The sequence below is a fragment of the Stegodyphus dumicola genome, chromosome 9 (genome assembly GCF_044657685.1).
Source record: "Stegodyphus dumicola isolate Sdum_Otavi_A_Nest chromosome 9, ASM4465768v1".
NCBI lineage: Eukaryota > Metazoa > Arthropoda > Arachnida > Araneae > Eresidae > Stegodyphus > Stegodyphus dumicola.
This window is the reverse complement of record NC_140776.1, coordinates 159,977,842-159,988,803: the sequence shown is the minus strand read 5'-3', so window position 1 is coordinate 159,988,803 and position 10,962 is coordinate 159,977,842. Positions and strand designations below refer to the sequence as shown.

Here is a 10,962-nt window from a genome sequence, read left to right as displayed (position 1 = left end):
TATACTTAATTAACAAATTCAGTAAACAAATGTAGCACAAAAGAAAACATCATACGTTTAGATTATTTGAATGAGTGTGCTAAATTTTAAAATTGTTAAATATAGACCAGGAAATTGTATAAAACTTACCTTTTCCAATAGTTTACCAATTTGACTTTGTTATTTTCCTTGAAGATGAATGTTTAATGTCACAAATATTTCATTCATATCTTCAGATAATACACAAATATATACATATTTATTTATTAAAATTCAGTTTATCCCAAACATGTTAAAGAAAATATTAATTTGCACGCAAGTTAATCGAGTAGCTTCTGTTTTAATTACACACATAATTATGATATGTAAAAATTTTACATTTATCAGTCAACCTTGCAATGTATTGTAATCTATTATTGTTGACTTTTTCAGTTTAAAATCTTATAAATATATTAGATAAGTACTAAAAGTTCACCTCTACAAAAGAAATGCTTTATTGAGGTATTTTTAAAAAGTTCCCTTTTACAAGGTAACTTAATTTCATAAATAAGTTCATAAAATTATGCAAATTCAAAATTACCTAAATATGTTCTTTATTTTATCTTATATACCAGATAAAATTTCAAAAAGTTAATTTGTTTAGGAATATTGAATTTTTTAATATTTATTTCATGTGACTTTTTCTATAACATCATTATAAATGTGCATGTTGATGTGGACATATCAATTATTTTTTTCATCAAATAGCTTTATGGTATTAAATGATTTAAAAAGAGGCAACTGGACAAAAGAAAGCAATTAGAAGTTGGCTAATTTTTTATTAATTTGTTGTCAAACGCTGTGCATTTTAGATTATGCTCATATGATGACAATGAGTTATTTAAATTATAAAATTATTATGAACATATCCCACATAAATTAACAAGTATAAAATTTCAAGTTGTTTGAAGTATTATGAACTGTAATACTTGCAAAAGAAATACACATGAAATTAATTTAAGAATTAGGTTTATTTTACAGGTATTCAAAAACTGCAATTACTGTTAAACAATAAAAACTAACATTAAATCTGAAGAGCATATTTTTTTCAATAATAAAATTCAACATAGACTTCATGCAGCTTCGCCATATTTGTTCTATAGTTCGCTGTCTTTAATATCCTGCTCGATTTTTGTAAAAGTGAATTCTTTGTCACCCAATGTTTTGAGAACAGCTCCTAAACAAGAAAAAGAAAAATTTGTAATAATTTCACACTTCAGAGGTTTTCAGTTTTTAAATATAGTTGAAGTATTAAAAGATGCATATAAAATGCACTGAGTATTTCATATTTAAAAATTTACATTTCAGTAATTAAAAATTTAATTTCACACTATCACACAGCCTGAATTTCAAAAAGAATAATTTAAAAAAGCTAATAGAATTATATAACTTTTACAATCTAGTACAAATATTAGACACATAAACAACACTAAATGCCATTATTTACTTGCATATTTTCCTTCTTTGTGTACTTTACTCCTTAATTTTTCAGGATATGATTTAGAAACAGAGTTATGGTAAAAATGTATACTGGTAAAAAAAATATTGCTGAAACTGATAAGTCCTTTGAATTATATACTATAGTGCAAAGAGGGATGGAATATGTGACTAAATATGATAAATCAGATTACAATAACATTAAACAAATAACATGAAAAACTGAAAAAAAGAAATTTTATTTGAAATTATTTTTTAACTCATGGAAAGACAGACAGTATTTCCAACTTATTAAATTCAATTATATTTTACCTTCGTCAAACCAATATTGGTAAGAGAGTTGTATTTAAAATCGGTGCTAAGCTAAAACTGCTTTCTTGAAAAATTTTATACTATTGAAAATACCGGTAATTGTCAAAGTTATTCGTACTCAATATGTGTAAGATTATTAATGAGTTGCCAAACCTCAGTTAACCATCTAATATACTACATTCAACATTATTATTTTTCATTTTGAATGTCAGGTTTTCATTATTTCTGCCAATATATCTGTAACAGGACATAAAGATTGAGTTAATGTAGAATAGAAAATTACCTTGCATGTTAGCACCTCTACCTTAGTGGCAGTACTTCATTCTCTAGAAAAAACATTTTAAATTATTATACTTAAACAAAAAATTCATATTTGTTACAGCAAAACATCATTAATACAATAAACCAGAGTTGAATGCAAATCTAGTTTAACTCCATTCTTGAAAACTAGTTTATTACTTTCAATTTAATTTAAAAATAATAAAAAATAAGGTACGTATTATGATGACTACCTAGATATATCACCTAAACTGGCAATCCTTGTAGGTTATACAGGTTAACCCTAACATAGGTTATACAGGGCACTAAGATAGAGAGTATTAATCCCACACTAGGGACTCTAACATTTGGTAGGAACAGTTTGAAAAGTGAAACAGATATTTATAGTGAACCAATGCAAAACAAAAACAATAGTTCTTTGGGGACAAAGCCCCTTTGGACTAATAAATCCGAGTAAATTAACAGCTTTTAGCTATTTTTTCTTCTTGTAAAAAATAGACATACATAATATTTTTAGAAAATAACAGTACTTTAAGCATGCAATTTCCACATATTTAACACAATAATTCATTCTAGCTCTGTTGCAATACTGGCAAAGGTACTCCTCCGTTATTAGGACGGGATTCAGAAATGTACAATGAAACCTCGAGATACGAGGAAAGTATGAGCAAAATACGAGATTAATTCGAGTAACGAGCAATGAGCCAGGCTGTTGGTATGGGTGGCGCCATTTCCCTATTCGGCTCAACTCGGGGAATCCCCTCGTCAGATCACTCAGTGTTCTTTTATATACGTGTTTGTGCACTTGCAAGTTCATTGTTTTGACATTTAACGTGAAAATAATTATTTCAAGATGCCTCGCAAGAAGATTGTTGCCTCAGATAGTACTGCAAAGAAAAATAAGGAGGCCATGGCCGTCGATATCAAGAAAGAAATCGTAGATAAACATAAACATGGTGACGGAATTGGCGAAGACTTGCGGCCTTTCAACATCGAAAATCTATACTATTCTGAAGAAGCAGGAAGAAATTAAGAAACCTGATGTAGCCAAAGGAATTATCGTTGCTTCCAAGCACCATAAAAGTACTCCTAGATGTTGAGAAGCTGTTGCTTTGTGTGGATTAATGAGAATGAGTTAAAATGTTGGTAACAAAGTTAAAGTATTGTTATATTATTTACCAGTGTTATTTATTAGGAAAAATTGACTTGATATTAAAATGTTGATATTTTTTGGGAGTGTGGAACGGGTTAACTGAATTTCCATTATTTTCAATGGGGAAGCTTGTTTCTAGATATGAGAAATTCGCTATACCAGTTGAATGCTGGAACGAATTAAACTCGTATCTCGGGGTTCCACTGTAGATACGTAAGCATGTGTATATGCATGTATGTGCATATACACATACATACATAAAGAATATACACATGCACACACGAGCACCTACATTTAAAAATGCATGCATATAAACACACATTTCTGAATCTCCTGATAACAGAAGAATACCTACATGAATCATAGGATTTACATTATTCAGTTTCATTAGAATTCTTAAATGCAGAGGATTTACATTAATCAGTTTTATTAGAATTCTTAAATGAAATCTTCACTATCTGAAAATTCAGTTTCATTTCCAGCTGAAACTGTATCAGGACAATCTCATTTATATTATTTCCCTCTAACAACTGAACATTTTGAAAACCTTTTCTATTCCATGGAAAACTAATGCTACATTAAACATACATTTTCTAAATCTGAAAATTTTAAGTTAGCTTAGAAACTGTAATCATTCTTAAAAAAGTTTGATTTATGCAGATGTTAGATCAATAAAATTACTTTCCTGTGAAAAAGTAATATGGCATTGAACAACACGATTTTACACATCAAGATATACTGAGTGAAAATTCCTGAAATGTTTTATTTCTTGGTATCTCTGCAAGAATTGTATAAATAAAACTACCTTCCTTTTATAAAAAAAAAAAAAAAAAAAAAAAAAATGTTTAGTAAATATTCTATGAAGAAAATTGGTTACATTATTTACAGTTCATAATTAATAGAAAATAAATCATTTCTTATCTTATCAGAATTTATTTTTATCACATTCATAAACAGTACTAATTTAAACAAACATACCATTACGATTTCAATAACTATGAAATAGAAAATCCAAATCTGCATCTTTGATGGTCTAGTAGATTGGACGTCTCGTTTACTACAATTCAGCAGGATGCTGACTCCCCAGACTGTAATATATATATATAATTAATTTACAAGGGAAAAAGCAACAAAAATATAAACAATTTCTTGGTTTTATATAAGCATTTCTGCACATTTACAATTTAAATTTTTTTAACTATCTAGTTATATCAAAATACATGATTTAGTAAAATATAATTCAAATAATTTAAGGTATTTTAGATCAAATACTAATTTTTCAATAAATTTTTTCATGCAAGTCTAATAATCAACATAACTATCAAGTTTTGACTTCGAAAATTATGTTTAGAGAAACTTGAAGCTGCAGTAAATAGTAATAAATTTATTCAAAACTGAAAGTAAAGCATTCTTACTGTATTTTCTTTCTTTAACTATGGCAGATCTTTTAAAACAACAAAATCAAACAAACAAAAAAGAAATGCATTCATGAAAGGACTTAGGACTTACTTATTATTCATGAAAGGATATATTTCAGTAATTACTAGTGCATAAAAATTCAGTACATATATAAAAAAATGAACACAGATTTGGAACAAAGTACCTGTGTTTCTATGGCATAAAGTTTCCTTTTTTAATAGCACAATATCTTTGAGTTAAAGATTATATATTAAAGCAAATTTATAAAACTAAATTCAAAAATAAGAAATTAAATTATTTTTAGGGAAAACACTAAGCAAATAAAAAATTTTGAATTTCATAAATAAATGAAAGTTACATGCTTTATTTTTTGGCATAAGGTAGATAACATTTCCATAACAGATTTCTGAACAATTAGTCATGTTAATATTGCCTTTCTTTTCCCATTAAAAGCTATTTCCTGCTTAATTACAGTATGCTTTAAGATAAATATTAAAACGTTTGAGTAAAAATAATATAACTATAAAAAGGTGAGACACATACAAAAAGGAGTGACACAAACAGTAAGAAACAGACTAGTGCAAAATTTAACAGTACCAAATCCTGAAAATGAATCATTAGGCACGTACACAAAAGAACAACACATGGAAAATCACATTTCCTACACAGACGTTATTTATAAAATTTTATATAGGTGAAAAAAGTACGTGTATTAAACACTGAAAATATAAAATATTCACTTACTTTCTTCAAATAATTAGTAACTTCGATGGATTCTGTCACAAACGCCAATCCACGAACAAACAGTATTCTTTGCGACTTTACCATTCTTTTCGACCGCCATTGCTGAGTGCTGACTTCACAAATATTAGAGCTGGAGCAAACCGCATGTATTCGTTACCGAGTAACGGGTACATCGGTTGACTCGAAGTACCGATTCGGTACTCACAAATCAATTTCGTTACTCGCATCCATTTCGTTTAAGGCTCCTATATACCAGGCTGAATCATCAGGCATTCGCGCTCCCAAGTGGGAGATTTAATGGCGGCTGAGTGGTTACGGTGCAACAATTTTTTGTGTTTTTTTTTGTGTAAAATGGGCGGATGTACAGCTATTAATTGTTCAAATCATTCACGGAAAGGTCATACATTGGTAAAATTTCCTAAAAATGAAGAAAGAAGAAAAATATGGGTAAATAATTGCCGAAGAGACAATTGGAAACCTGGTCCAGGCGCTGAACTTTGCTTAGTAAGTATAATGTTAATTACGCCTTCATTTAGAGTTTATATCTTCTCTGATGTTTATAATGTGCAAGTAAAGTGAAATTCTTGTGTACAATAACCTGAGTATCTGCTAATTTCTGTAATAATAGCTATAATTAAATTAGTCTAGGGTTAATGTACCCGTCGCCAAACATCGCCAATGTAGATGTTTTGAATATGGAAAAGAAATTTCTCTTCTAATATAAAGCGCGGATTTTGTTTTCCTGTGCTAATTGTGGAATTTATACTAATGTAACATGAAAATCATTAGCATATTGAAATTTATTAAAAAATAAATAATAATTTGGAAAGTCAAGATAAAATCTGAATGTTTGCTAAAGATATATGTAACATTATACTATAGTTGCAATATCGTTGGAATGATATATAATTTTTTCTTTATTTTATAATCACTATTGTTAAAAAGTTAGATGAGTTGTTTATGCACGGTGCCCACTACTGTTTCTTGGTTAAAATAACTTCCAGAATTTTGACATTGACATCTGAAGTCAATAGAATAAATTGAATAGTGTGAGACAAAATATATATAATCTGACTTCAATAATTGCAAGGATTGTGCAAGCTTATTTATAATCACAGTATTATACAATTTGGCAATGGAGTAAAGATTTAGAAATGAATGCAGAACATTCAAATTAGTATTTTCTTGTTTCTAATATATAGAAATATAGTCTATTTTCCAGTATAAAAGTTTTACTTAAAAGTATGGGAAAGCAGATTTGTTTCATGCATGATCTTTATAATACTGGTATGAAATGAATGAATTTTAATCTGTAAACAATTTTTTGTTAATATTGAAATGCGTTTCTTTGGGTACATTTTTAGGCACTTGTGGATCATGTCAGACAACATGCAATAGAAAAAAGATGTCCGTGTGCATAAATTTTCCCATTGTGTTACTTCATTTTATCTAAATTTCAAGGATAATTCTTTTCATTTTTATATGGCATGTTATCAGTATAAAGGCTAGTGAAAATAAATTGGTATGTGTATCTGTTTTTGAAGTGTAATGCTTAAATAAAAAGATGGTGTGTGTTCCTTCATTTAAACAAAATTTCAAGGATAGTATTTTTCAGTGTTGTACGGTTTGTTATTTCTCAATGTAAAGTGTAACAAGGGGGAAAAAAAACTGGTATGGTATATCTGTTTTTTAAGCATGATAATTTTATTTATTTCTTTAGTGATGCATATATATAGAGAGAAGGTGTTTGGTCCAACTGAAGTTATAATAAATCTAATTTTACTAGATCTCTCCCTCCCCTCAGGTGTAGAAAATTTTCAAGTGCAGAAAGTTTATTTGCAGAATTAATTCATTTCTGATAAACTTATTATCATTAATTTTTTATATAACATGTTATTAAGTTACACATTTGACTACTGTGTAATAAAATTGCATTTAGGGCAAAAAATTAACTATGATTTTGCATCTGGTGACTAATATCATATGCTTCTAAGAATATTACTTTAACTTTTTCCATAATTTTTGTATTTCAGGAACATGAAACTGTTATTTTGATATACTTAAATAATAAAAGTGTGTATCTGAATCAATTAATGGATACAAATATTTTACAGTTATTTTTAGAAGATATTTGCCATATCGCTTCTAATAATTCATAAAGTATGTTAAAATATAGGTAAATAATTTGGTGCAGAATTCAAATTTAGGGTTTAAAATATAGTCAATCATAAGACTAAATGATTTTTATTGTCATGATTTGCCTGGGCTTAAGAATGTACTTTTCGCCCGGTGGAAATTGTCATCAAACTGTCCTGAACAGGCTTTTTGTTGATAATAACTTCCAGGCTTATCAGTACCTCCTTTTGAGTGGAGGGTATGCAAATATAGTACCCAATTTAAATTACATTGTGATTGTAATAATATTGTGGTATGAAATAAGTGATTATAATTAAAATTTAGGTAATTGCATTGTAATTATATTACATTGTATCTGTGAACTCTTAATTTCATTACTTTATGCAATTATGTTGTAAGTGCATAATCTAATTGCAATAATATAATCTATTCGCAATTACAAAATAATTATAAATGCAGTTACATCTTAAATAGAGGCCATTTTAATACTTTTAAATTTTCGCAAGATAACTTCCCATTAAGGTTCATTTGGAGGAAACTATGCAAATATTAAAAAAGAAGTTATGCTAAATTTACATATTTTGTACAGTACTTTCTTGTTATAATGCTGTTCAATATATCTTCAATACTTTTGTAAATTTAACGACATTCTTTGCAATCACTGTGGTGCTTTAAAAAGAAGTTTCTTAGTTATGCTTTCTAATAAGAATGGGTTTAAAATAAAGTATTATGTATAATAACTAGCAGTTAAAAAAACTTGACTGCATGAAAATGCTGTTGCTGTGTAAAATAAAAAATAAGCTTTCTTTTATGCTTTGAAATGAATTACATGTGGTTAAGTCATCCTTTTACAATTTAAGAATGTGGTTAACACACATTCTTAAATTGGACAGGTTTTACCTAAATTATTAGTATAAAATATATAAACTATGAATTATTTTGTAACATAACTCAAATTACAAAATTCATTCTATATACGTTCAAAGTTATTATCTTTTATAGAATAACTGTTTTTTTAATTTAGGTAAAAACTGGATTTTTAGAAGTATTACAAATACAATGCAACACAAAGGTGATCTGATTGAAGAGGAAGGACTTTTTATTACGGTTTCTAGTTCGTATTTATATTACATTTGATGAAAAGCATCCAAAACACAGAATGCTGTACTTTCTTCTTCCATATATGTTATGAAATATTTCACACATTTAAAAGAAAGTGTTTCTTCAGAATCTTGCACAATTATTTCCATGTACCTCAGACTTAAATGACAACATATTCTTAAGTTATTTTTTTAGTATGAATTTACAGTGTTTTTATGGAAATTTTTGTTAAAATGTCATTAAGATAAATTTATTTGCACACTACGCTTTAACTATTTCCCCATTTGACACTATTGAAAGTTTTTATTCATATCTTATTTATTATAGTCTGCTAACGAAACTGAAACATCTAAAGAATAAGTTATTTTGAATATGTTTACAAAATATACGCGAAATTTTTATTTAAGTGAAAACGTCTATATACTATTCGAGAATTAATAAATTATCCGAAAAGTTTATATGCGCTGAATACCGCGCGTCTATAAAATAAATCTTTAAAAAAAACAGCAGACATTCAGCCAGCGTGTGCGATAAACGCGCCAAAATTGGCAGCGCGTTCACTCCCTCGCCAAGAGAGAAACGTTGGTGATTAGTTTAGAGGAGCCTTAATTTCGTTACTCATACGATGCGAGTAGGAATGATGCGGTTTCTACTCGAATACGAATGATGCGGTTGTTCGAATACGAATGATGCGGTTGTTCGAATACGAATGCGGTTGCTGTTCGAATACGAATGATGAGGTTGCTAACAATACCTGTGCGTCACAATGCGCGCATATTTTTTTTATTGATAATTTCGTACTTTTTTGTGTAATTCATCGGGTAAACTCTTATTTATATTATGTGTTTGTATTTTAGTTGAAATAATACTTAGTTGATGATATTTAATAAGATGAGCCATTTTGACAGCGTGAAGCGTTATTTTGTACTTACATTAAGATTTATAGTGCATATTATGTTTGTAATTTGAAAATTTGGATAATTTAAATAATTATTGATTTTCTCTTGAGGGTGCCATTGGGATATTTTTATTGATTTGAAATATTTATATACTGCACTTAGGTATTGTTTATATAAGAATATGTAGGTCAATATACGTTCTTTACTTACTTGTACGAAGTAAAAAGGAAGTAAGTACTGTAATCGCGAAAAATATTGGGCATCATATTTCTACGGAAACATCCATTTTTGACCATTACATAATCCATGTGGATAATGTTTTTGGGTGACGTATGTACATACGGACACAATGAAGGACTCTTTCTTCCCAAAACGGATTGCTAAGTAGGATTAAAGGGATATGATTCTAAGCTGATACTTAAAAGGGATTTTTTTCATGACGTGTACGTATGTATGTATACATTTCTCATAACTCCAAAATGATTACTTGTAGAACGTTGAAAATTTGTATATGGGACCGCTGTAACATCTAGATGTGCACCACCCATTTTTATTGCAATCGCCGATACTATCAAACGTAAATATATATATTAAATAAATTATAATTAAATGCAAAAGTATATATATATATATATATATATAAACTATAGGCATATAGTCTATATATCATATATAATATTATATCCATCTTCCTTACATGGCTTTTATTTTCGCAATCGTTGGCTGCAGTCAGGGTTTAATTTTTAAAATTAGAAATGATGGAGCCTACGGAAGGCTATCAGGAAAGATGAAAATAAATAAAAAAGTTAAATAAAAAAATCTGAAAGGTTTTAGATTTTAAATTACGTCCAAAGAGGCCTTTTTTTTAACGTTTTGCGTGCTACCTTTGTTTATTAAATATCATGTTCTACGTACTCAAACCATAAAATTCAGTTCAACAGCAATATCGCAAAATAATTTTAAAATGAACATATCTTTAGAATTTCCGATACACAGTCTCGCGCGCTGGAGATAAAAATATTTTTTTTTTCGTACATTGTTGCCACTCTTCACTTTGAAATCTCTAAGTTTGTTAATCAAAAACAGTGAAGTGTTACAAAATATGAAATCGATAATAAAACAAATTGCAAATTCAAATTAGGACTTATACATACCCATATTCTATGGAAGATTACGTTATTCGAATTTCGATGGCTCTAGGTGCCGCTGTTTTATCACAATGCGAGAAAAATACTTACGTTCATACAGATTCTTCATTATTTAATTTCTTTAAATATAGTACAGGGAGATAATATTTGGTGGCGAAATTTTGAAAATTGAAACAACGCTTATCGTGAAGCGGTGCAAAATGTCAAAACGAAATTAATAGTTCTTCTGGGTAAATTGATCCTTTGGACTAAAAAAATCTGAAAGATTTCAGATTTTAAATTACTTTCACAAGGGCGTCGTTTTAACATTTTGTGT

General features: G+C 28.4%; 2 long non-coding RNA genes across 2 annotated transcripts; one reads left to right on the top strand and one right to left on the bottom strand.

Annotated features, from left to right (window-relative positions):
* Positions 1-970: 970 nt before the first annotated feature.
* On the bottom strand, positions 971-5,650 carry LOC146995526 (uncharacterized). The gene is made up of 4 exons (XR_015043128.1): positions 5,363-5,650; positions 4,178-4,287; positions 2,051-2,093; positions 971-1,195 (listed from the first exon to the last, which is right to left on the bottom strand). It is a non-coding gene; the product is annotated as an uncharacterized LOC146995526 (long non-coding RNA).
* An 86-nt stretch (positions 5,651-5,736) lies between these two features.
* On the top strand, positions 5,737-7,652 carry LOC146995525 (uncharacterized). Its single transcript, XR_015043129.1, has 2 exons — positions 5,737-5,866; positions 6,727-7,652. It is a non-coding gene; the product is annotated as an uncharacterized LOC146995525 (long non-coding RNA).
* The last annotated feature ends 3,310 nt before the right edge of the window (positions 7,653-10,962 follow it).